At 34.5% G+C, this 26,492-nt stretch overlaps 1 pseudogene; it reads right to left on the reverse strand.

The window, feature by feature from the left end:
• LOC138693834 (DNA-directed RNA polymerase I subunit RPA1-like) overlaps window positions 1–25,453 on the reverse strand; it is a 156,673-nt pseudogene extending 131,220 nt beyond the window's left edge.
• Window positions 25,454–26,492: the final 1,039 nt, after the last annotated feature.

Genomic DNA, 26,492 nt, shown 5'->3' on the forward strand with positions numbered 1-26,492 from the left:
AATGAAGCATTACTTACTATTCATTAAATGTTAAATAAATCTGGTTGGTGAACAGCTCGCATTTTAGTGAATTGTTTATATTTTAATTTTCACTAGTTAATATTTCATTTGGATTGATTTATTGAAGCTTCGTGAAATGGGGCATAAGGGTACTTAATATTTAAATAATGCATACATATTAGATTTTCAAAACGTTAGTTCATATAAAACAGGCACTTGCCTGAACATCCAATGTCTACTGCTAAAACATAAGCAATTTTCACACTGATTGGCAGCAAACAATCCACTTTCTTTGTGCGTGCGTCCATACTAGGATATAAATCTAATAATTGTTAAGAAATTAAAACATGTGACAGTGCAAAGCATAATTTTTCAGGAGGAAGGAAATAGTACATTATGCAACGAGCCTATAATGATAGTAATTAAGAAGCGAGTATGGATATTTATGAAACGAGCGCAAGCGAGTTTCATAATTTTCATACGAGCTTCTTAATTACCATTATAGGCGAGTTTCATATGACTTTTTATGCTCGACCATATTTCTAACTTGAAATTACCGGTATTCAGATGTATACATTTTATTTGTATCTGACAAGATCGGAAGTGACCTTGTTCTAGATCGTGAATTGTGAGATGTGCGCAGACGCGAAAGTATTGATTTTTTCCGAGGAACAATAATGTCATTGACCTTGACATAGTCCCGTTTAACTTGATAATATTATAATATTATAACCTTGATTATTGAATTCGACATTGAAAAACGAGATGACAAATTGAATTTATTTGAATATTATTTACAATTAACGCTAATTATTATAGTAACAGAACATAACCTTGTGCGACAGTATTGGATATCCAGCCTCCATGACTTTTCGCTAATTCTCTTTCGATTGCATATCCGAGAATAATCGATAATTGCTGTTTTATAACGGTACAAAGCTGACTTGTCATTGGCTGAACACATGTAAGCTGAGTTATCATTGGCTGAAGACCTATACTTTAATGAGTAGGTGTACTTTAATGACATGCATTAAAGGACTGCTACCAGGTGTATAATTAGTACATTTCCGCATGGTCGAGCATAAAAGTAATTAAATATCAATAGCCCTACGCTGATCCTCGATGCAGTCATCGTATTCACCAATGTTTTCTACCGAATTATATAATATTCTTCTGTAGACCTATTGATATTTAATTACTTTTTCCTTCCTCCTGAAAAAATTATGCTCTGTACAGTGGATATAGGTGGTTACATAAAATTAAGAACGATATAATACAGTATTCAAACAGCAAATGACTTCCAAGAGCAGCTTACTGTTAGAAGGTGCTATCAATTTTTATGAAAGAGGTTAAGTAAAATTCTTCTGACACAAGTACAATTATTTACTTACTGGTCTCATTTTGGGTGGTGGAACAGGAATGACTGTGAGGAACAAGGCATCAGTTGGATACTGTGTATCGCAGTATTCCAATACTGGCAACAGAGCACACATGAAATTCTTCTCATTCTGCCACAGCTTGCGTAAATGTGTTCTAAAATGAAACAATCACCATTTACATAAAAATTAATTAATTCTTGAATATATTCCAACCCTGACCAACCCAAGAGGTTTACTCAGGGAGGGGCACGAGGAATGGTAAAATTTTCCCATTAAAAATAATCCTAGAAAATTACAAAATACAGTAAAAATATTAATTTTTCTCGTTCCTGAAAACTGTAGAATTTATTATAGGAAGCAATAATCACTACACTGTTCATACAGTCAATTATGTTCTAATCTGTATATGCTAGTTACATTCAACTATTCATAAGTTTTTCTGCATTGTAAGACTGAAACACATCACTATCTCAAATGGACAGTAGAACATTTTAAATGTACCAGTTATAAATATAATTGCAAATATAAATCTTCAGTTCTTCACCATCATTATTTGACACATTTTACTTTCTAATTATACGGAGTACAGTGAGCAAAAAATCGATTTCGAGATTTCATTTGATCTCTTTTCCAGCATCTGAGATACCGAAAAATTAATTCTGGATATGTGATCTATCTGTCTGTGTGCAATCATTTTTTCTGAATTTGAGGACAAACTTTGTCCATATTCTGTACACATGAGTAGGCTTATCCAAAAATGATGCATATGAAATACAATAATTTTCAATAAAAATTTGTTTAAAATCAACAATATAAGTTCTACAGACCAGATTTCTGGTTTGGTCGTTTGTGCATTGATAACTTATCTACACTACAAGAAAAAGAAAAAAGAACCGATTTGTAAAGATACTTATTGTGCATTTATTGACCTTGCATGCAATGTTCCCAAATCGAGATATGATTTGTCTTGGAAAAATAGCCCATAGCACGTTCATGAAAATGAAGGAAATATGGGATAATGCAGAACATATTATTCTGCATTCTTTGGTAATTCATTTCGGGAGCACATCTCCCTGCTCTGCTGTGTTCATTCTCGAAGGAAGTAAGGCCTAATAATGGTAGATGATGTTAAACCACACCAAACTGTAACTTCTACAAAATGAAAGAGAACCTTCTGCACTTCACGAAGATTCCTTTTCTAACGAAAATCCTGCCTGTTGACAAGTCCAAAAAAATGAAAGTGTGTTTTATCAGACAATCCTGTTTTACTGAGTATGTCTGATTAGTCTGGTTTAACCCTACAGAACTCCGTGCAACTCCTTAAACTGCACTCTGCTAGTCAAAGTGATAATGCATGTCGTGCACAGATTACACTTTGTGTATTTTCAGACGTTGTTATGTTCCTCCAATGAGAAACACAACACTTGTCTCATACTGAGTGTGTTAAATGCCATTTTCTGACCCAATGTAGCATGGTATTGCGATGAGGAGCTTACTGTATCGAAATATAAGCTTCAAGCACGTGTCTGTAGCCCTTCCTAGTGGCTACAGAACATAGAGCCTCTTTATGGCATCTAAAATGCGACATTAATAGCAATAAAACCTCGTTAATCCGAACTTCGCTTAATCCAGATAGGCAAAAAACAGATAAGTTTGAAAAAATTGAAGAATCTTGTTTTAAAACTTACTTTTATACATTAGAACTGTGGAACTACAATAATGTACTACATTGTATGTATTGCTTTACATTTTGCTGTATTGTATAGTGTATTTAGCCCTAAACCCTTTAAATACACTATAATAAACATGTTTTTTGCTATAAACGGAGTTTTAATACACTTTCTACTGTTCTTTTAGGTTATTTCAGTTAATCTGGACCTTCGTTAAATCTGTCAACTTGCCCCACCCCACCAATTAGTCCGGATTAACGAGGTTTTACTGCAGTTCCCTGTCTGAAAACACACCTGTTGGTAAACTTGCTGGTTTTTTAAACACGAAACATTATATTTCAAGTAGTTTGAAAACTAATTAAGACTGTCAAGAAAGAATGTGATTTGTAAATGGGGTCGATCACAGACTGTTGCAATGAGACATGATAACATAACAAAGAGGTTGTGTAAGGTGCATCATCACTCAAAACACTAACCTAAACAGAGTAATGGAAATGGTGGCCAATCAATCAGTTTCTGTTACTGTATTATAATGCTGTATCAGTGATGTGCTGTGTTGTTGCTGGGAATTCAGGCCTAAAATGTCATAAGGTCAACAGGGGATACCCGTTCATAATTTAATACATTCTTGTAAAAATTCTACATGCATTCTATGCTTTATGTTAAGTTATTAGCTTAAAATAATTTCTATTATGTCATGTGTCAGTCAGTGTAAATACATGCCTCATTTTCCAGCACAAACATAGAACCAATCAGAAGTTGGGGAGCTGGAAGATTTTGTGGTATGTTTGTTGATATGCAGAGTCTTTTTGTACAGAATGAGGATTATGTTAAATTTCTTTAATACAGTTATTCTGCATAAAGAACTCGACACAAACTTCTAAATTGTCAAACATTTTGAAACTGACTAAGCAGCCATCCCTTTTGACCTTGCAAACTGATGAAAGCAAGAAAATCTAAAATTACTGAAATTACGGTAATTTCAAATGTATCACAACTGTCCGTAGTATCCTATAATATTATATCATCGCCTGAATGCAAGAACTAGGTAACTTGATTTTTCATATTTTGTGACATTGCCTATTTACTTATTTATTGCACTAAGGAATATGTCTCGTTTTCTTTTACCTATTTGTTACATTGGAAAATAGATGTCGCTGGTATCGTTCAATCAGTTACCTAGGTCCTGGATTACATTTTGTGCGATTTTTGCTATGCTATAAAAGAGGTAACTAAAAACCGCAAATTTCGAGTTACCTAGTTCTTGCATTCAAGCGGCGATATGAAAGTACAGCCACAAAAATAATGATTCGAACATTTTAAAAACATAAAAATTCAGCACCATCATAGGATATATTACTCTGTTTAAGATTTGGGAGGGAAAAAAACAAAGTGATAACAGAAGAAAATTAAATCTTATAATTTATGTATACCTTGATTCATCTGGTAGAATTACAGTTGTAACGAACTTCCCCCTATTTATTCCACTAGATGCTTGGTTCCTGAAACAAAAACACCATCATATAATCTAAGAGGAATCAAAATTTATTTTTCTGGATGAAAAGTAAAAATGTTATTGATATCACATGATCAAAACATATAAGGATGTTTACATTAGATTGAAAGGATTATAACCCAAAAATATCACTAATCATCCTCATCAATATCTTAATCCCTGAACCAGGGAACTTACAGAGAAAGTAAATACGAGAAACCACTGACACAAGAAGTCAGGCTGTGTACCCAAGGAAAAGTTCAACTGTATCATTAGTCACACGAGAAACACAATTACCTGCTTGAATGTACAAAAAGATGCTCTTACCTACCTATAACTACTCAATTAGTATAACAATACAATCAAAATTTTCAGTACCAGCTAGCCTTTAAAATGAACTTGTAACAGAAGCTGCATGGAATATAGAAACTAACCAGCAACTGTAACAGAAAGACAGTTGATTACACATTCAGATACTCTAAATTTTCTTCATCAATGATTATTAGCTCCGAAAAAAAATCATCTGACAGAAGACACACATAAAAACAAGCCACTAGATGGCTTTTAGAGAACCCGGAGGTTCCATGGACAAATATATAATAGGATGCGAAACTGTGGTCAGCACCATCTGGCAATGGGGGGCTGAAATAAGATGATCAGCGACTAACGTCGTAGGTGGTGAATATTAGAACTATGTGTTGGGTACATTACCCAGAGTTCTCTATTTATCCATTCGAGATATTGCTCGAGGAGACAAGATGGCAGACAGAAACTTGCTAATAAGTGAACATAAAGTGATACGTGTGTGTATAAGCAGTGCATGTTAAACAGTGATGTTTAAGGACGTTGTAAAAATAGTGCTGTTGAATGTATTGTAAAGTAATAGTAATATATAAATTGAACTATCTAAGTAGTTCTCGCAGACTTTTCCATTGCGCTGTACAATAAATACCCAAAGAATACAATCCCAATTATCTAACCTTTTGCTTTATTTTTTGTCTGTGTCTGGTTATATTTTAATTGGGTAGTGTAAAATAGATAGTCTCTTTTATCTTCCTATTGGCTCCGGTAAGAATTTTCAGTAGAAGATGCTGTGAGGAATAAAAATGTAAATGTTTTATTTTAAATTGGGTTAGTTTCGAATATCGATGAGGGTGGGAGGGAATACTTTCTGCACAGTTTAACATTTTCGTCACCAGGTGCACTGCTAAATGCATGGAGTAATTAGTTACTCTTTTCGCTACTTGGTGCACTGCTAGATGTAATAACGCCCCTCCCTCTAACAGGTGGCAGCAAGATCATTTTCTACAACAGCGCCTCTAGTATGTGTTACGGGAAACGCTGTAAGTTTCGCATCCTATTATATATTCATCCATGGAGGTTCATTGCCACCCTCATATAAGCCTGCCATCAGTCCCTATCCTGAGCAAGATTAATCCAGTCCCAATCATATCTCACATCCCTCAAATCCATTTTAATACAGTGCAATCGAAAAGTCCCTCCGCAGCTCTGTTAATTCTAGTAACCCTGTAGACAATTGGCATTCCCCCACTCATTCCAGTTCGACAGCCTCACCCCCCAGTCCATCGTGTGCTGCATGATAGCACCACGGGCTACACAGCATTGCAGAGAGACTTCTCGACTGCGCTGTGTTATCCCACTAGATGTAATGAATAACAATGTTACAAAATACACTTGACAAAACGGTAACAGACAACAGAAATATTTATCCCATAACACTACTAATTTAACCACAAAGAAAAGCCATACTACAAATATAAACTTGACCACTAGAAAACATATACAGTAAGTCAAATTACATTGGGTCTGAGAAATAAAAACGGACAAAAAGAAATTCATGTGAACTGTCCAAATACAACACAGGAAAAGACAGGATGCTGTAACTGCTATAGCAGTGCCAGTTAAAAGAAACTTGCAATCAACATAAACTTGTCAAACCAACAAATTCAAGCAAATGTGAAAACAGATATAGTAAATATTTATCTACTCTAATGAAAATTTCAATTCTAAATACTCTTCTCTAGCATTAGAAATTTCAAAACTGCTATCTATTAAATTAAATGCCTTGTCAATGAAGTGTAGAATATTCATTCTTAATGAAAATTTATCCATGATGTGTAGTTACGTCACAATTAAGGAGAAAGATCATGATGATGATTATGATTAATAATAAGACAAAAGAAAGGAAGGAAAAGATGAGGAGGAGGGAGAGAAATAAGACGAGTGGAAAAGAAAACGATGAGGGATACTCTAACAAATAAATTGAAATTGCAGTAAAACCTGATTTTAACATTCTTTGAAAAATATTGGAGTGCAAGAGGTCAAATGACTTTATTGTCAAACGCCTGGCATTTGAAAACAGCAACAACAACATTCCAGTTTTCAAAGAATAATCTGGTAAGTTCCAGTCAAATTACCATAAAAATAAAGTAATAATGTAATTGATTCTCCTTTTAAGAAAACCCGATTTAAGGGAAATCCTGCTTTTCGGGAATATTTTTCAAGTGGATTTTATGAAAACGAAGCACAAAATATCGACCTGACTTTCAATAATCAATAGTACCAGCTTAGCAGTCTCAATTTATGGCAATGCAGTGCCATGTGGCAGCATTATTCTTTATCATTGCTTACGGTCTTGCTTTGTGTTGCTTTCACAGAGTGGTCGCTTTGCTTGCTTTGTTCTCGCGAGTTGTGTTGATCCTGTTTCCAACTTCTTTTGTTAGTTTATGCATCATTATAATGACAACTAACTGGAAGAAATTAACTATCGGACAGAAAGTGAAAATAATAAGGGATGTCGAGGCCAATCCTCAAATAGCACTATCGCATATGGCAAAAGGCATGGTTTGCCAATTACTCCATTATGGGCAACAATGAAGAAGAAGAAAAAAGACATTTTTCAATGCCTAATTTCAGTATGGTTCAGGTTCAACCAAATGAAAAAACATTTGTGCCTACCACTTGAAGAGTTACAAAAATATAATAATGAAGTGTACTGTAAATAAAATTGTAGGCCTAATTAAATGATTATAATGTTTGGTACACCTGGTTGGGTTTTTCCGAGGTTTCCCCCACCGAAAAGGCAAATGCCGGGTAATATTTTGGCGAATCCTCGGACCTCATCTCATCTCACTACATCTCGCCAAAATGTAAAAAAAATTGTACAACATTGTAAAAATTGTAGAAAATTACTAAATTGTAAAACTATAAAAATTTGTAAAAATTGTAATTGTAATATTGTAAAATGTTGACATGTTCCACATCTTAAAGCTTCATTGCTCATGTAAGATCTATGGAATAAAATAAATGAATGAATGAATGACAACACACGTCAGTACTAGCTATTTTAGCCTTTCCTTTCCATTTTATGTAAACCCCTTTTAACAAAAACTCCCACTTAAGGACAAGATTCATTAAAAAGGGGTTGCTTGCTTTCAAACTGTATTAGTAATTATAAATCCATTCTTACCTTTCTGTTTCTGTCGAAGCTTTCTGGACTTTGATCATCAACTTGTTTCGGTACATTGAGATTTTCTTCATAGGCGCCTTACAATTTGGGCAAGCCTTCAATTCATTTACAGACTTCTCTACTGCATTAACAAGATCATTTATTATGAACTCCACAAACTTTGTACGTGAACGTGGTTTTTGAACATTTTTTTCTGAAAATGAATAAGCTATCTTTAGGAGACATACATATACTCATACATAAAGATAAAAAAAATATGCCTGATGTTCATGGATATGATTTCACTGCATCAAAATTCAACATTATTATTTCAAAGAAAGGAAGAAAGGGTTAGAAAAGAAAAAAAGGAAGAGAGAGACTACTCAATGAGAAAGGTTTGCCACCAACCTTTTAATTCCTATTGTTACAAAACAACTAGTTCATTTTGACAATTTATTCAAGCATTGCTCCTCCTCTGGTGTTATGGTTTCAGGATTGACCCGAACTTAATTTTTATCATCCTTACATCTCAGTTGGCCACTTCACAAGGATATTGAAAGCACAGATAGAATTTGTTTCAGAGGTCAATATCTCGATGCTTTACCACTGTTACTGTTATTATTCACAATCATGAATTTGCATATTTTATTTGAACGTATTAGTTAAAGAAGTGTAGAAATATAAATATATTTATATTTTCAGGACAAATGCATGCACTGTAACATACATAACGCACACCATTTATTCTCCTGTGCTCAGTTCAAATTCAGAACAGATGTGAAATATTACATCAATATATAAAATACCATTGCTGCACCTCCAAAATCCACTATATACATTTAAACAGATTTTTCAGGAGAGAGAAAAAATAAACATGATCACTTTTAATCACCTTGATTTTCAAAGCTACTTTCGGTACGGTACAGTTTCATCATTTTTCATGTAATGATTGAATGTAGCTTTGAAATTCAAGGGAACTGAAATTGACAATGTTTTTCTTTCTCTTGAAAAATCTGTATAAATGCATATAGCGAGTTTTGGAGGCACAGAGACGTATGCATTCTCTCCTCCAACTCCATATTTCTCTAACTCAACCAACAGTATCTTCTACGACTTTCTCTTGAAACAAGAAGTAACATCTCAAGCAAGCACAATTCAAACACAAATTTTCATATCTTTGCTTTATGCGAACTAAAACTTTAAAATTCACTTAAGAAACACAGAATAAAAATATTTCGAATCAAAGTTTTAACAATTTCAACTATACAATAATATAGTTGTTTATTTATACGATATATTAAAAATTGAAATAAGTTACTTTAACATAACAAATTTTTCGATAACACACGATTTGATACAATTTATTTAACACCTAGAATCACAACTGTACTTTGCTTACCGTCACTGTGCCTGTACACATACTGTGCGATTGGAAGTCGATTTTGTGGGGGAGTAAAAAACTTCACAAAAAATTGGTTGTGTATGTCACTGTGCTAAAACAAAAAAGGGAAAAACACTGGCGGAGAGGGGTTCGATCCAGTGCTGTGGACTGAACTTCGGCATAGCTCAATGGTGAGAGCACTTGGCACGTAGAACCAAAAACCCAGGTTCGATCCCCAGCACAGGCGAATTTTTCTCCTCTAATATTAATTATTACCATAACAGATGTATTCTGTAGGACCAAAAAATAATAATCTTTAGTAGATTCTTCTAGCAACAGTGCATATTACTGTACAGATTACTATGCATATTACTGTGGAATCCCGGCCACCAAGTCACTCAACTGAGTGCGCTCCTTGTATAATGGCAGTTGACTTAACATAAAATGTCAACATACATGCCCAACTTGGAGTCAGGCCACAAAGAGAAAAACACTGGAGGAGAGGGGTTCGATCCGGTGCTGTGGATTGAACTTCGGTGTAGCTCAATGGTGAGAGCACTTGGCATGCAGAACCAAGGACCCGGGTTCGATCCCTGGCACCGGAGCGAATTTTTCTCTTCTAATATTAATAAAATACACGTTTCTGAAAAATGTTACATGTTGGAACTTTTCAGTGTCATCTGTGTTCAGCTCATGAGCTTAGTTATTCTTATCTTTGTTATAAAACCGTGTTCTTTTTTTTTTTAGTTGATTATTTAACAATTCTGTATCAACGACTGTGTTATTTAGTGTCGATGAGATTGGTGATAGCAAGATGGTATATAGCAAGATGAGACGGAGGATTCGCCATAGATTACCTGATATATGCCTTATGGTCAGTCCAAGTGGGAATTGAACCCACACCCAAGAGCAACTCCGGATTGACTGGCAAGTGTCTCAGCTGACTGAGCTACATTGGTGGCCATAAAACTTTGCTGACTAGCTTCCAGTGGTGGTAAATCCTATGCATTGAATGCTTTAGAGAACTCCAGGAAAAACAATTTAATTGTTTACTTCGGAATATGTACTATATGTCTTTCTCGTGTTAAATTTAATGAACCACAGGGATCGCACACATATACAAATACATGCTTACGAGGTTCAATTTCTCCTCTAAACCTCGCCGAGTCAGCGGTGTTTGAACAGCACAGCTGTAGTGACGTGATCGTGAGACAGCCGACAAGCGAAAGGCTTTGTGATGCAAACCAGAAGATAGCTCCAGTCTGTAGCTGAGATTGTGTACGTGTGTGTTACTGATTGTTGTATTTATTAATGGTTTCTTACAATCCTTTAAATGTCCACTTAGTCATTCTTGGTGTTTTCGTCTTAATATATTCATCTGTGAGTGTGACCAATGTTCGTTTCCAAAGAAAATGAATAGTGTTCAATATCTTTTATAAACAAATGTTTCAGTTTTAATCTTGGAAGATAAGTGTACAATAAAGAAGCTCGGAAGGTCGTTACCTCAATTCTATTTAAAGCAAGCACAAACATGCCGAGGTAAGACATTTTGCAGAGCTTTCAATGTAAAAAAATATGAAAAATAAAAGAGCTGGATTTGCGGTTGTGAATCTACAAATAAATTATCTTGTTTCCCATGCCTGCTATTTGTTAAGGTTAAAGACACGAGCTGGACATGCACTGGTGTGTCAGATTTAAGCCATTTGACACGGAAAATTAAGAAGCATGAGGAATCTATTGCTCATAAGAATGCTTGCCTAGATTTATCAGCCCTTGGAAGAACAGAAATCAGACAACAGCTTACCTAAGCTTTCAGGCAGAATATTGAAAGACAGAATGATAACATAAGGAAAAATCGCTGCCATGTTCTTTCAGAGATAATTGATCATCATCATCATCATCAGGCTCATTTTAAGGCAATTATCTACTTTAAAGAACTGTAGTATTTTTTAATCTTTCAGAAATTAAATATTGTTTAAATTACTGGAAAACTATGTAACATCATAAAAGTAGTGAACCCCTTGTCATTTTAGGCATGAACCGCCACTGCTAGCATCATACTGTATTATAGATATTGTTTCATATGGAATATATATTGTGTGTTGTTATTAAGTCTTATTTAGGTTAGTTGAATGTAGTTGTCATAAAAAAAATATAAAGCAATATTGGTACTATATAATGTTTTCGTATTTTAAACAGTTTAATTAGTGTATTAAATCTTGTAAATTTGTAAGCTGTGTAGTAATTAGTGTCAATATTATTGTAAATGTAGCACTACAGGTTTTCCCAGCAAAATGGAAAAGCGGAACTCTGAACAGGCAGTCTCAAGAATTTTTTTTATATTTGCACGAATATTTCCAAGACAGAAAATGTGACAGTGCTTATCTCTGTGACAAAAATAGCAAATTATGTTGCTGCTTTCTTACATTGGAATGAATATTTTGAAAAGAATCATAATAGGAAAGTACCTACAAAATCTTAACAAATCAGCACTAATCAGGATTTCAGCACAACAAGTAACAATGTAATTTTCTAACCACTGTTGAAAGCAATCTTAATTCGTAGACCACAAAATTGTTTACCTGCAAGATTTTGTAACAATAAACTGTTTCATCAGAGATCGACTCGGTCTGACCCAACTCTAAAGAGACTAAAACTGGTTGAAAAGACAATTTAAATGGCAAATTAACGAATATTCCAAATTCAATATTGAGAGCTGAATTATTTCTGTTCTAATGTGTTCTGACTTAAATGCTTCAATGATTCTGTGGACTTTTCTTTGCAGGAGAATCTACATAGTCTCACCACAGTCTAGTATATACAGTCACTAAATATGCAAACATAGACAGTTGAAATGTGCATCCATAGATAGTTGCTCACCACCAGGATCGCTACTATCGCCTCATCACAGACTCTTTCCCTAGCAGACCATAAAATGTATTGTACTTTCGATATCGTGTTCTTTTGAAAAAATTAACGCCTTCCTTCCACTATTGAAATATGAAATACATAAGGTTTATATATTATTTTCATAAAATAGCCTATATATTCTATAAACTTACCTTCCTGGATCTTTCGGAAGAAGCATAACTCTAACCTATTTTTCTTACAATTTATAGTACTACAAACGTCTCCTTTCCCATATTATTATTCAAATTATTGTATTTTAGCCATTTACAGTTATTACAACCGATAACGAACATTTCACAGTTTACATAGCTTTTCACAAAAATGCGAAATACGGCACAGTCAATGCCTTTTCGATCTAGACCAGGCTGTAATGTTTGTTCGGGTTTTCTACTTCAGCGTATGGAGCTCAGTGAAATATTATATTATAACTTTATTGCTTACCATTGCTAAGCTTTATTTAGTGTAATGTGTCCATAAGTTCCGTTTACTTCTTGTTGCATACTATGTTGCAGAAATAATTACAAACTGTGTTATTTTAATGTGCAGAGAATTTTACATGTTAATATAATCTGTTCGCGTCAACATTTCAAGTTTAGAATGGAAAGTATTTTGAGGTTTAATAAAAAAGGATTTATATTGGGATTTCAATTTAGCACATCTACCTTCCCTAATTTTAGACAAAACATTTACCATACCACTCCTATGAAATTCGTGTACGTACAACTGTGTTACTTCGTCTCTTAAGTAGTAGATAAATACAATTCAATTGTAGCATTAAAATACAGACAAATTGAATGTCCGGGGTATCATACATGACATTATGCTTAATTATAAAGTATGATTGCGAATTTAGGAATATAAGTTAAATATAGTAAACATAACCTATAATTTTCAAATGAATAGCAAGGCATTGGAGATCGCTAAATTTAGACAGAAAGGGGCAACTGGTACAGTAAACATAACCTATAATTTCAACATATCTAAAGATCCATGTGGTGCAATTGAAAATTATTGAATCGTGCATAAATGAATGTACAAGAATTTCGCGATATTTAATCGAAATAAAGGCATGTATTACACATACGAACAACGTAATTTTCACACAATAAATAATATTACATCTTAACTCGCAAGTGAATTATGTCTGAAGTGTCTCATAATCATTGTTTTAAATTTTATTAATGGAATTACACTACATTTTAGAGAAACATATGTTACTGTTTATGCATTCCAACTAATTTATATGGTTGAAACGCCGCCCTTCGTGATCGGGTTAAGAGAGTTACATGGTCTGCCTTACGGCCTGTATTAGATCATGATGGCTGTGATACAGTCTATTGTTCCTGGTACTCACAGCAATCCAAGCAGCTAGCAACTATCGCGAGAATTGCAAAAAATCATCCCAAGCTTCGTGACTGTATATAGTAGACTGTGGTCTCACTGGGCTTCATTACAGATTCCTCTTTCCCCTCCATGAATAAAGTTACAGTGATTTTAAATTTTATAAATAAGTGTACTATGAACAAATCATTTATGAAAGTAAATTTAAATGAAGGACAACTAACTTTTCTTCATTCTGCTATAGTACTCTTGCAATCATTCTTCCACCAGAACTGTAGTAGCTTCATTTACTACATTCGTTGGATTTGAAGATGAAAGTAGATCTGCAATGACTTCTTCCACTTCCTGGGCTTCAGTGATAAGACCATCATCAAGAAGTCTTAACTTTCTTACGAAAAGATGCTTAGAAACTCCTGGAAAATAAATTAATGGTTTATGTAGTTACGTAGAAATATAAAAAATCATAATTATCAGTATTACTATGAAGATAAATTCAATAAGTGACCAAAGGGAAATGATCCTGTATCCAAGAAATATCAAGTTTCACTTTCGGAGATAATTGTAATGAACTGAAGTCAAATACTATCTTTTTTTTTTTTTTCGTACCTGAAAAACAGACTATTATTTGTCAAAAAAAAAAAAAAATACTCCGTGTGCCGTTCATATAATACAAAGTCAAGATAAAGTACTCTGACACAATATTGTCTATTTTACAGAAAAAAGCCTTCATGGTTAGCAGTAGCTGTAGTATTAGCAGCACAAACAGTAGCGGGGTGGTCATTAGTAGCAGCAGGAGAAGTAGCAGTATTAACAATAATAGCTACAGCAGTGGTGGCGTTGGCGGTGGTGATGGTGGTTAGCAGCAGCAGCAGTAGTAGTAGCAACAATAATACATGTGTTCTTTTGATTATTCTTATAACTTAAGTTTATTTTACAACATCCAAATCATTACCTTCAAAGCACAGTAGGGAAGCATGAAAATAACAGTTCTAAGGTAAATGAAAAAGTACAAATCTGAAGTCCATACTTGAACACTTTCACACACAGACCTATGTAAACCTGCTTGTTGCAAAGTATGGTGTTAAGTTCATAAACTTTGCCTAGGGATCCAATGTAAAAGCAAAACCATATAAACACATTTGGCTATTATAACTTAGTTTGCAATTCATTTTTAAAGAAGATCAAGAGTGTTACCACGTTCTCTCAAAAACGGTGATGCACCTTCTTCTTTGACAATCCACATAAGATTGGTTGCTAACTGGGAGGCAAATTATTGATGCAGAATGTGTAAAAATTAATAATTTTAAAAAGTTATAATAGCCATGTGTTTATATGGATTTGTTTTTACTTTTGATCCCTAAGCAAAGATTATGACCAACCCTGCACATAGTAAGTCATTGTATTTAACTGAATATATTAGAGCTACATGTAAGCTAATCTACTACTAAAAATAGTCTACATTACCGGTACATATTGAAATATACTGATCCTCTCAAAACAAGATTGATTAATTTATGTTGTTGATGTTTTCTAATGCCAGGCATTTGACAATAAAGTCATTTTCCCTCTTGCACTCCAATATTTTTCAAAGATATTGTCATGGTCAGCCACTGAAGCACAGATTTTGAGGTGTTCCGAATCCATTTCTTGATTTGAACTGCACAATGGGCAGTTAAGGGATTGATATATTCCAAATCTATGCAGGTGCTTGGCCAAACAGTCTGTTGCCAATCTAAATGCAGCTACAGACGATTTGTGTGGTAAATAGGGAATTAACTGAGGATTATGATGCAGAGAGTTCCATTTTTTCCCTTGAGATTGTGTTATCAAATTTTGTTTGCTGAAGTCTCCATTTTTTCCCTTGAGATTGTGTTATCAAATTTTGTTTGTTGAAGTCTAAGTATGTAGATTTATTTTATTTTATTGGGTTATTTTACGACGCTGTATCAACATCTAGGTTATTCAGCGTCTGAATGAAATGAAGGTGATAATGCCGGTGAAATGAGTCCGGGGTCCAGCACCGAAAGTTACCCAGCATTTGCTCGTATTGGGTTGAGGGAAAACCTCGGAAAAAACCTCAACCAGGTAACTTGCCCTGACTGGGATTCGAACCCGGGCCATCTGGTTTCGCAGCCAGACACGCTGACCATTACTCCACAGGTGTGGACTAAATATGTGGATTTAATAAATCTTTTCACAGAGTAATACGTACAGTTGAAGTTAAAGTTATGTTTTATTTAACGACGCTCGCAACTGCAGAGGTTATATCAGCGTCGCCGGATGTGCCGGAAATTTGTCCCACAGGAGTTCTTTTACATGCCAGTAAATCTACTGACATGAGCCTGTCGCATTTAAGCACACTTAAATGCCATCGACCTGGCCCGGGATCGAACCCGCAACCTTGGGCATAGAAGGCCAGCGCTATACCAACTTGCCAACCAGGTCGACTAATACGTAGATTTAGTAACAGATCTATAAGTAGCAGTGCTGCCCTCCTTTGCTAAAGCATCCGCATTCTCGTTTCCCAGGATTCCAAATTGGAATGGTATCCATTGGAATACAATTCTTTTATTAAGTGATATTAAATGAGAGAGCATTTTAGTTATTTCTGCTGTTTCAAATTATGTTGTTGTTGTTATCTGATGCCGGGCTTTGGCAACGAAGCCATTAGCGTTCTTGCTCTCCAATATTTCTCTGTGGTGGATCCATCAGGTAGAGCTTCACAGGTTTGTAGATGATCTGTAGTCATTTCTTCTTCTTTGTTGCATAGAGGGCAATTTGGATTTGTGTAAATTCCTATTCTATTCAAGTGTTTGGCCAAATAATCGTGTTCTGTAAGCAGTCTGAATTTTGCTACTGCAGATTTACGTGGGATTTCTGGAATAATTTGTTTTTTTTTTTTATTAAAATGCTCCATTTTTATCTTTGGCTTTGGTACATAGTGCTTGGTTTTGCTTGATTTTATATTTATTTTTAATTAATCTTTTGATGGATATAAAAGGTAGGCTTGTATTCGTATTCTGAATTAAATTGGATCCTTTTTTGGCAAGAAAGTCAGCAGTTTCATATCCAGCAATTCTACAATGTGCACGTATCCATTGCAAAATTATCTTGGAGAAATCATATTGAAGCAGTAGTAAATAAATCAACAAAAAGACTTCCAATTTCAAAGAGATTAGCTGGAGCCAAGTGGGGTAGTAATCGGCAGACTTTGAACATCACGTACAAAACATTCATCAAGCCAATACTTCTCTACAATGCGGAGGTATTAATTACAGCAAATAATTTCAACCTGAATCGACTAGAAGTATGCCAAAATCAGGCCCTGCAACTAATAACTGGTGCAGCAAAATCAACCCCAATCACGGCAATGCAAGCCCTAACCCAGAATCTCCAATATATCTCACTCTAGAGAAGCAGGCACTAACACACCATGAAAAAATGTTGCGGTTAACAACAACAAAATGGGAAAAAAGACTGTTACAACCAACCAAGTTGAAAACACAAACAAGTTTCCTGTCCAAAGTCACGGAAATAAAAACAGAATTGAACCTCCCTAAATCTAAAGAAAACATTTTAAGCAGAGAAAACCCTCTAACCTTCGAACCAATTAACATTCAACTAGATTTAGAAGAACCAGTTACAAAATCTGAAACTTCCAAACCTGCACTAAAAGCGCTGGCATTAGAAGCTGTGAACAATAGATACCCACCAGAAGAATGGTTACATATCTACACAGATGGGTCTACTATCGATAACAACTCAGGATCAGGAATTACGTGTGCATTATTCTCATTTTATCAACCAGCAGGACATCATACAACAAATTTTGATGCGGAAATAATGGCTATTCATATCTTACTCCAACACCTACTATACAGAATAGATAAATTTCAAAATGCTGTCATTCTCTCTGATTCTAAAGCAGCATTATATGCAATAAATTCATATAAAATGATGTCAATCCAAATTAAAGAATGTCACAAAATGATCCAACAACTTCAAAAACTACAGAAAAGAATTCAATTGCTGTTTGAAATTAAGATGTGTGTCTAGAGACTATTGATAGAATAGCTGCTTTGGAATCTGACAATGTAACTGCAATTTTTAATTTATTGATGTGGCATAGAAGATTCCTGAGACTTTCACTTATTGCAATGTTTCTCATCAAAACTTGTTGCTCCATACCCAAGAGATCTATAAAGTGAGAAGAGACAGCACGTAACACCTGCACCTGCACCTTGTTCTCTGGAGATCAAGGATCCGTCAGTGTATAAATAAAGCCAGTTTTATGGAGGGTACCTAATATTAATTGTCTGTAAAGACAATTATTTCATTATTTCAGTGTTTACTTCTGATTTCAGTACTTCTTCTGTTAAATTTAGATTATACTCTATATTTAATAGAGTTAAAGGATTTGGTTTAATTTGTAAGTTTTCTTTTAAATTCGGGATGTTCATTTTCTGTTTTAATTCTTGAACCATGGATATGAAACTTTGAGTTTTTAATCTGCAGAGAGGACTGTATGAATGCCAATTGTTTATGGTAATCTGATTAAATTTTTCATATTGAATCAGTGGTTTTTCTTCTATTGTCATTTTGATGCTGTTAATATTAGTGAGGAATCTCATAGAATCTATTGGAGTTGTTTTGATTCCACCAGTAATGAGCCTGAAAGCTTGCTTTTGAACATATTCTATTTCATTTATGAAAGGTGAAGTAATTAAAATTTCTCCACAGTACATCAGCACTGGCTTTATAAACATTTTGTATGTAGTGTTCAAAGTACTCCTAGAGCATCCCCATTTCTTTCCTGCTAGTCTTTTCAGAAGGGAGAATCTTTTACGAGCTTTTTCAGAAATATATTTCAAATGGGTGCACCCATGTTAACTTACTGTTGAATGATTAATTGATATGTATGGTTTTAACAGCATGTTGTACGTGTACATTTAAAACACTGGTGAAAGTTTTGTTGTTCTGAGTTTGTTATGTAAATTTTTTAATAGATTCATTAGATATATTTTGCTTTATAAAGCATAGTCAATTTTCTCCATTCCCTCCGAGGAATTACTCATCCTCCCCTCCTAGAGAATAATGTCTGAATTCGAGATTACTAAGAAAGAAGACAAAAAATGTGAGAGAAATCATGACTCCAAGTCCATTACTCACCTTTAATTCGGAAGTTATGGCAATTCAAGCATGCCAACTTGAGAATATTATAGATTACTTTATGAAACAATGAATTAATTACTGGAAGAGGTAGTTCTATATGTCCAATGTGTCCAGGACATTTGTACACATTGTTCGAACAAGTCGTGCACGGGTCGCTGCTATCACTTACAGGTCCTGCAACATAAAAAAAACGCATTTCTTATGTTAATAATGCTTGTTAAGTGGCAACCCCACTACTAGACTATCTATAAAATCTGAGAACATTTTATTAAGTCTAGAAAACGAATACAAGTGAATTTTATTGTATTATATATTACACTCTTCCACATATTGTAACCAAGATAAAAACAAAACACATCCGGTCCCTATGGAAAAAACTTAAATCTTCACTTCTTCACTACGTATTGAAACTGGATCCCCTAAAATTGCATCTGAATATGCACTGAGTTGCCAAGAAAAGTGGAATATAGTTCTTATTTTTAATTTTAAGCAATTGTATTGTGTTCCACAGATCATATATCATAATTGAATACCTCCACACTGGAATAAGGGTATAAGTACGTAGGGAAACAATGAGTCATATAACCTTATTCGGGGGGGGGGGAGGGATTCAATTGTTGCTTTGAAATTTGGAACAAGTAAACAAAATTATACAAAAATATATAGGACGGAAGTAATGTACCTGCATAGATTTTAACAGCTTTTTGAGTACAACAAAAAATTAATGAGAATCTTAAAATAAGAAACACATAGGCCTACTAACCTCTAAAGAAATCAAAATGACGAAAGAAGAATTTAAAACACGTGCAAATCTTTGCAAAAGTAAAGGCAAGTAATTTGATAGGTGACAAAGAAAAAATCAAAAACAGAAGGATTGAATACTTCAAAAGCTTATGAATTATAGTCTGGAATGTGTCTTAGCAGCCCCTCTAATAACACATAGTATTGAGATAGAAGAAGGAAATGTAGAAAATCCAGAGAAACTACCTAGGCCTACTACAGAAGAACTACAGAAAGTAGTTATCAGCACTAAAAAATAGTAAGGCTTCAGGATATAATGAAATTACCTCAGAAATATGGAGGAACAGACCTCCTGAATATTTTGCATAGTTTGGTAGTTAAAATATGAAACATAGAACAAATTACCACAGACTGGGAGAAATAATGTGTCCAATCTACCAAAAGGCGATAAGCTCAACTGTGGCAACTATAGGGGTACATCCCTGTTCCTAAAGTTTTTACGAGCATCCTGAGAATGAGGCTCGAATCATATGCTAAGACGATCATAGGGGAATAACAAGCAGGATTTAAGAAAAATAGGTCAACAATCAATCAACTATACACAGTGAAATTGATAATGGAAAAATTCTGAGAAGGATGTATGGATCTATTTCAGATTTTCGTGCACTTCCAACAAAGCTTATGACTCAATTAACAGAACCCAGATTAATAAAATCTTACAACAATTTCAAATTCCTGAAAAGTCAAGCTAAATGAAACAATGACAGAAACTGTCTCATGTGTGAATATTCAAGGAGAATGTGGAACTTTATTTTTCAAGTGAACCAAGGATTAAATTAAAACAAGGCGATGGGCTGGCCCCAGTACTATATTGGAATATGTAATTACACCGCACCCTTGAATATAAATCTCTACAAACTGTAGACGACTCAATCTGATGGGCTGTAAGTTACACACATTTCATGCTTTTACTGTGTTTCATACCTAACAGTCCGATGTGCATACTTACCCAGTGCGGGATCATAAAGCCCACACTTCAATGGATGACCAATAGAATTGAATGACAATGGCGTTGTTATCTTCAACACACTCAGTTTCTCAATTTCTTCCGGTGTGAAGAAAGAAAATGTTAGTCCAGATACAGTAAGATGTTTCACTGATTGATCTTGCATTGTGTCAAATCTGCAATGAAAATGTTAGTTTTCTTCTTTATACATTCCAAAATTTTAAGATAGAATGCATAACTGTCTTTCGTGTTCCTCTTCGAGCTCCTGTTGTAGTTCGTTCAACAAGGTTTGACAGAAAATCCTTACCAGCAATACTGTTCATAAATCGTTTGTCCATAGCAGCCAATTTACTTTCGGATTAAAATTTCTATAACTCCTTGCAGTTAGTAATAGCCTATTTCAAAGGCTACATTTTCTAAAATAAACAATGAATGATGGAAGTTGCGGGAACAAAAATCCGGGTTTTCTATAGCACGTGACACTGAAGGATTTTTTTACAAAAAAAGTGAAAAAATGGTCTAATTTTCAGAGGGAAGATAGTTTGGAATGTGAAAAAATCATACAGGACGTCTGCTGACTTGAAAACATTCCATTAGGAAATGAGTAAAAACGGAAATAATTGACCAGTGTCCACAACTTACTTACTTACTTACTTATAGCTTTTAAGGAACCTGGTGGTTCATTGCCGCACTCACATAAGCCCACCATAGGTCCCTATCCTGAGCAAGATTAATCCAGTCCCTACCATCATATCCCACCTCCCTCAAATCTATTTTAATATTATCCTCCCATCTGCGTTTCGGCCTCCCCAAAGGTCTTATTCCCTCCAGCTCCCAACTAACACTCTATATACATTTCTGGATTCGCCCATAAGTGCTACATGCCCTGCCCATCGCAAATGTCTGGATTTAATGTTCCTAATAATGTCAGGTGAAGAATACCAATGCGTGCAGTTCTGTGTTGTGTAACTTTCTCCATTCTCCTGTAACTTAATCCCTCTTAGCCCCAAACATTTTCCTAAGAACCTTATTCTCAAACACCCTTCATCTCTGTTCCTCCCACAAAGTCAGAGTCCAAGTTTCACATCCATACAGAACAACCGGTAATATAACTGTGTTATAAATTCTAACTTTCAGATTTTTTGACTGCAGATTAGATGACATAAGCTTCCCAACCAAATAGTAACAGGCATTTATTCTGTGTTTAATTTCCTTTTCCTCCTGAGTGTCATTTATATTTGTTACTGTTGCTCCAAGATATTTGAATTTTTCCACCTCTTCGAAGGATATATCTCCAATTTTTATAGTTCCATTTCGTACAATATTCTGATCATGAGACAATCATATACTTAGTCTTTTCGGAATTTACTTCCAAACCTATCGCTTTACTTGCTTCAAGTAGAATTTCCATGTTTTCCCTAATCGTTTGTGGATTTTCTCCTAACATATTCACGTCATCCGCATAGACAAGAAGCTGATGTAACCCATTCAATTCCAAACCCTCTCTGTTATCCAGAACTTTCCTAATGGCATATTCTAGAGCAAAGTTAAAAAGTAAAGGCGATAGTGCATCTCCTTGCTTTAGCCCGCAGTGAATTGGAAAAGCATCAGACAGAAACTGACCTATACGGACTCTGCTGTACGTTTCACTAAGACACATTTTAATTAATCGAACTAGTTTCTTGGGAATATCAAATTCAACAAGAATATTATATAAAACTTCCCTCTTAACCGAGTCATATGCCTTTTTGAAATCTATGAATAACTGGTGTACTGTACCCTTATACTCCCATTTTTTCTCCAATATCTGTCGAATACAAAAAATCTGATCAATAGTTGATCTATTACGCCTAAAACCACATTGATGATCCCCAATAATTTCATCTACATATAGAGTTAATCTTCTCAAAAGGATATTCGACAAAATTTTATAGGATGTCAACAAAAGTGATATTCCTCGAAAGTTATTACAGTTAGTCTTGTCCCCTTTCTTAAAAATAGGTACGATTATGGACTCCTTCCATTGGTCTGTACAATTTCCTTTTCCCAAATTGCAAGTACAAGCTTATAAATTTCGCTAGATAATGCCCTTCCACCCTCTTGTAGTAATTCTGCTGGAATTTGATCAATATCTAGAGACTTGTACTTTTTCAGATTTTCTATCGCAATTTTGACTTCAGAAAGTGTGGGTTCGGGTATAAATGGCTCAGCAGTTTGTATTTGAATTTCGTCCCGATCATTTCTATTTGGCCTATGTGTATTTGGTAATTGTCCAAAATAGTTTTTCCATCTATTCAGGACTGTCTGCAAGCAAGTCACCATTCTCATCCTTGATCACGTTTACCTTTGCCTGATATCCATTTTTAAATTCCTTTATACCCTTATATAAATCTCGAATGTTTTTATTCTTACTATTTGTTTCTACCTCATTCAGTTTTTCCTTCAAGTAATATCTCTTTTTATTCCTAAGGGTACGACTTGCTTCCCGTCTTTCATTGAAATAATTATCTCTATTCTCCTCAATTGGGTCCTGTAAAAATTTCAATTTTGCCTGTTTCCTTCTATCTACTACAATGGAACAATCATCAAACCATGGTTTCCTTTTCTTAGTTTCATGATAACCTATGCTCTGCTCAGCTGCAATTTTGATATTATCTGGGATATTCTCCCACACGTTATTGACATCTAACTCTTCCTCATCTCCGTCGGATGTTGCTAATACGGCAAACCTATTTGAAATTTCGACCTGATAATGTTGCTTACTTTCCTCGTCCTTTAATTTTAGAATATTGAGTCTGCTAATATTAGCTTGTAGCTCTACTCGCTTGGCTACTGATAGTCTTTCTCTTAATCCTCCAATCACCAAATAATGGTCAGAATTACAGTCTGCCCCCCTGAAAGTTCGAATGTCTACTATACTAGTATGTTTTTGTTTATCTATCAAGATGTGATCTATTTGGTTGTGTGTCATTCCATAACTTAAAAATGATTATTTAACATGTGAAATAAAAAGGTAGAATACTTCAAAATGAACGCGAAATGCATATTTCACTTCACTTAGTATATGCAAAGCATACAAAAGCCTAAATTAACCAAACCTAACCTGTTGCAGATTCGTATATGTAAAGCATATTAAAAAAAACCTAAAATAACCAAAGCTAACCTGGCACAGATTCGTATATGGAAGGCATATGAAAACACTAACCTAATCTGTCACAGATTTCCGCACTGTAGAACTTAGAAAAATGCAAGTTGGAAGTTTCAGTGTTGCGTGCTATAGAAAAGCCAAGTATCCAAATTTAAAATTACTGTAAAGATTTTCGGATAAACGAATGACGGTAGGCCTATCATTCGTTGTTGGAAATAGCATAGAAAACTGTTACAAATTTGTGATGAGTTCTACAATGAAGTTAAATTAGTGTGAATAGTTGATGTATTACCCCAGATCACATAACAGATTGATCACTCTTACGGGCTTTGAAGGCAACAACTTTCACTATGCTGCCATTTAACGACAGTAGAAGAAGACTCTCATTTGAATTGCATGGAGCAACTATACTTCTATCTAGCGGTCGTTACTAATCGATCTTGGTGGTTGTTCTCTTCTTTATGTTACCGTTTTTAACATGGGGATGGCCAATCTGTTATATACATGTGATCAGGAGTAATACTTACAAACACCAAGATGCCCTCCAAAAAATGAAAATATATTTAATTTTTCGCCTTTGATTTTTTTTTGGCGTTTCGTGGCATTCGAACGTCGTAGTTGGTAGTACTTTTCTGGTAGTTTTCGTCCGCACTTTACCCCCAAAAATCACAAAAACAAAAAAAAAAAAAAAAAACATAATAATTTATCACCTTATCAAATAAAATTCAATTCTCATTGACGTCTTCATCGACAACCACTTCACTTCCAGTATAAATGACGCAGGCTTTAAGGCAATCTAACCTTAAACCATGCAGGCAACAAAGAACTAAACCAACACTTTGTCGTACAGTCACCTTTGCATAAATAAACCACGTCTTTACACTAAATGAAATTCTCTTCGAACACTTATTACATCTTAACATCTACAGAAAATTCAGTAAGTAATTTCTTTAAACCACAGAAAAAACAGTTTTCTCCTCAACATTCAACACAATCCTTAATCACCAGCGAAAGAACTAAACCAAAATCGACACAAAATTTAATAAATAATTTCAGAACACGGATTCCTTCCTTTCCCTCTTACTTCAAAGTTCCAACCTTGTGCACACAAAATAAATCATTGGCACTGAAAAGTGCCTTTTCGTAAGCATGATGATGCGCATTCGACAAATGCAGACAAATCTACAATGTAACATCACTCACGTCAAACAACCAGGAACAACTGACAACATCATTATCCATTAAAAATTAGTGAAAATTCTAGAATAAATTACAACTATAACCAATCAAAGCGAAAGAAAATCATAAAATGACAAACTTTCAATAGCTTTAGCCATCAGAAACAACATAACACCACTCACGTCAAACAACCAAGAACAACTGATAACGTCATTATCCATTCAAAATTAACGAAAATTCTAGAACAAATGACAACTATAACCAATCAAATTAAAAGAAAATCACGGCGACACTTTTTAAACAAAATAGTGGTATAACTCTTTGGAAGGTACTACACATATAAGACCTATTCAATTTTTTAACTCCCTATTCTGGGTGTTCCTTCAAAAGTACTCGGATATTCAAAATGAAACGTTTATCTTTTAATATTCACCTTCAAATTTATAACTTCATATTAAACGCCTGGTTAAGATAAAATATTTTCAATGCAGCAGAACTTTTGACATGCAACATTATAGGTTAGATTTTCAATGGACACAATAACTACTTATAAAATAAAGACTTAAATTTCTGTAAACTCGACCTCGTAAGAAGAGTAACATGGAGAAGTTACCACATACTTTCGTATCTAAAATATACATAGCATAACTACCATTTGACATATTACACACCAAATACACACGTGTTTACGTGCCCTGCTAATACTTGTTTCGACTCGAATCTTCCGATCAGTGTTGCCAACTCAGAATTCCATTTACCGCTGCACAAGCTTAAAAAAAACCGCTAAACTGTACTTGAAAAACTCCAGATTTTTCTTAACACATCACTTCCATATTTAAAATACAAACTATACAGCTTTAGGAACTGGAGAATTTTATAAAAATATAGATTAAATTATGGAAAGTATTTATCACTTCTTAGGCAAAATCTGAATATTTTGCATTCAATATCACCACAGTCTAAGACATACAGTCACGAAACTTCAACACTTTTTCTGCCAACATTCGCGACACTAGCGCCCAAGCGGCAGGCAAGGCACTGGCCATAGTCTCGTTCAGCCAGCACGTGCTTTAAAGGGATGCGAGATGTTATAATAACGTTTTAATCATACATCGGAATAAAGGCAATGTGTGCAATGACGAAAATTGCAGTAACAACAAGTTTAAATCTCCGAATTTGTCGTTCTTCAGATTCCCTAAAGACCATGAGAAAATCATAACTCAGGAATAACCAATAATCCACGTTGTAGGTAGCCTACGTATTGTGTTCTATAAAACATTATTATTACTTATCATTATCAGTTACCTATTTGTATGTCAGGAAGGAGAGTTTAAATAAAAACAAAGTAAATACCTGTTACAGTATATTATTTTTTTCTAGAAATCATATCTGTAAATGTGTAACCATTCCGATTTTGGATAATGTATCTACAGTTTTTAATGCAAGTAATTCCATACTTTTTGTATTCGTGTTTTTTTTTCTATATATTTTTCAAAAGTTGAACGTTATATTGCATTCAAGTAGGGATCATGGTGTTAATTTTTCAAGAATTCATGGAGTATTGTAATCCTTTTGCAAAATATTCACTTCTTGAATAAATC

This window comes from Periplaneta americana, unplaced genomic scaffold (genome assembly GCF_040183065.1).
Source record: "Periplaneta americana isolate PAMFEO1 unplaced genomic scaffold, P.americana_PAMFEO1_priV1 scaffold_23, whole genome shotgun sequence".
NCBI classification, from domain to species: Eukaryota; Metazoa; Arthropoda; class Insecta; order Blattodea; family Blattidae; genus Periplaneta; species Periplaneta americana.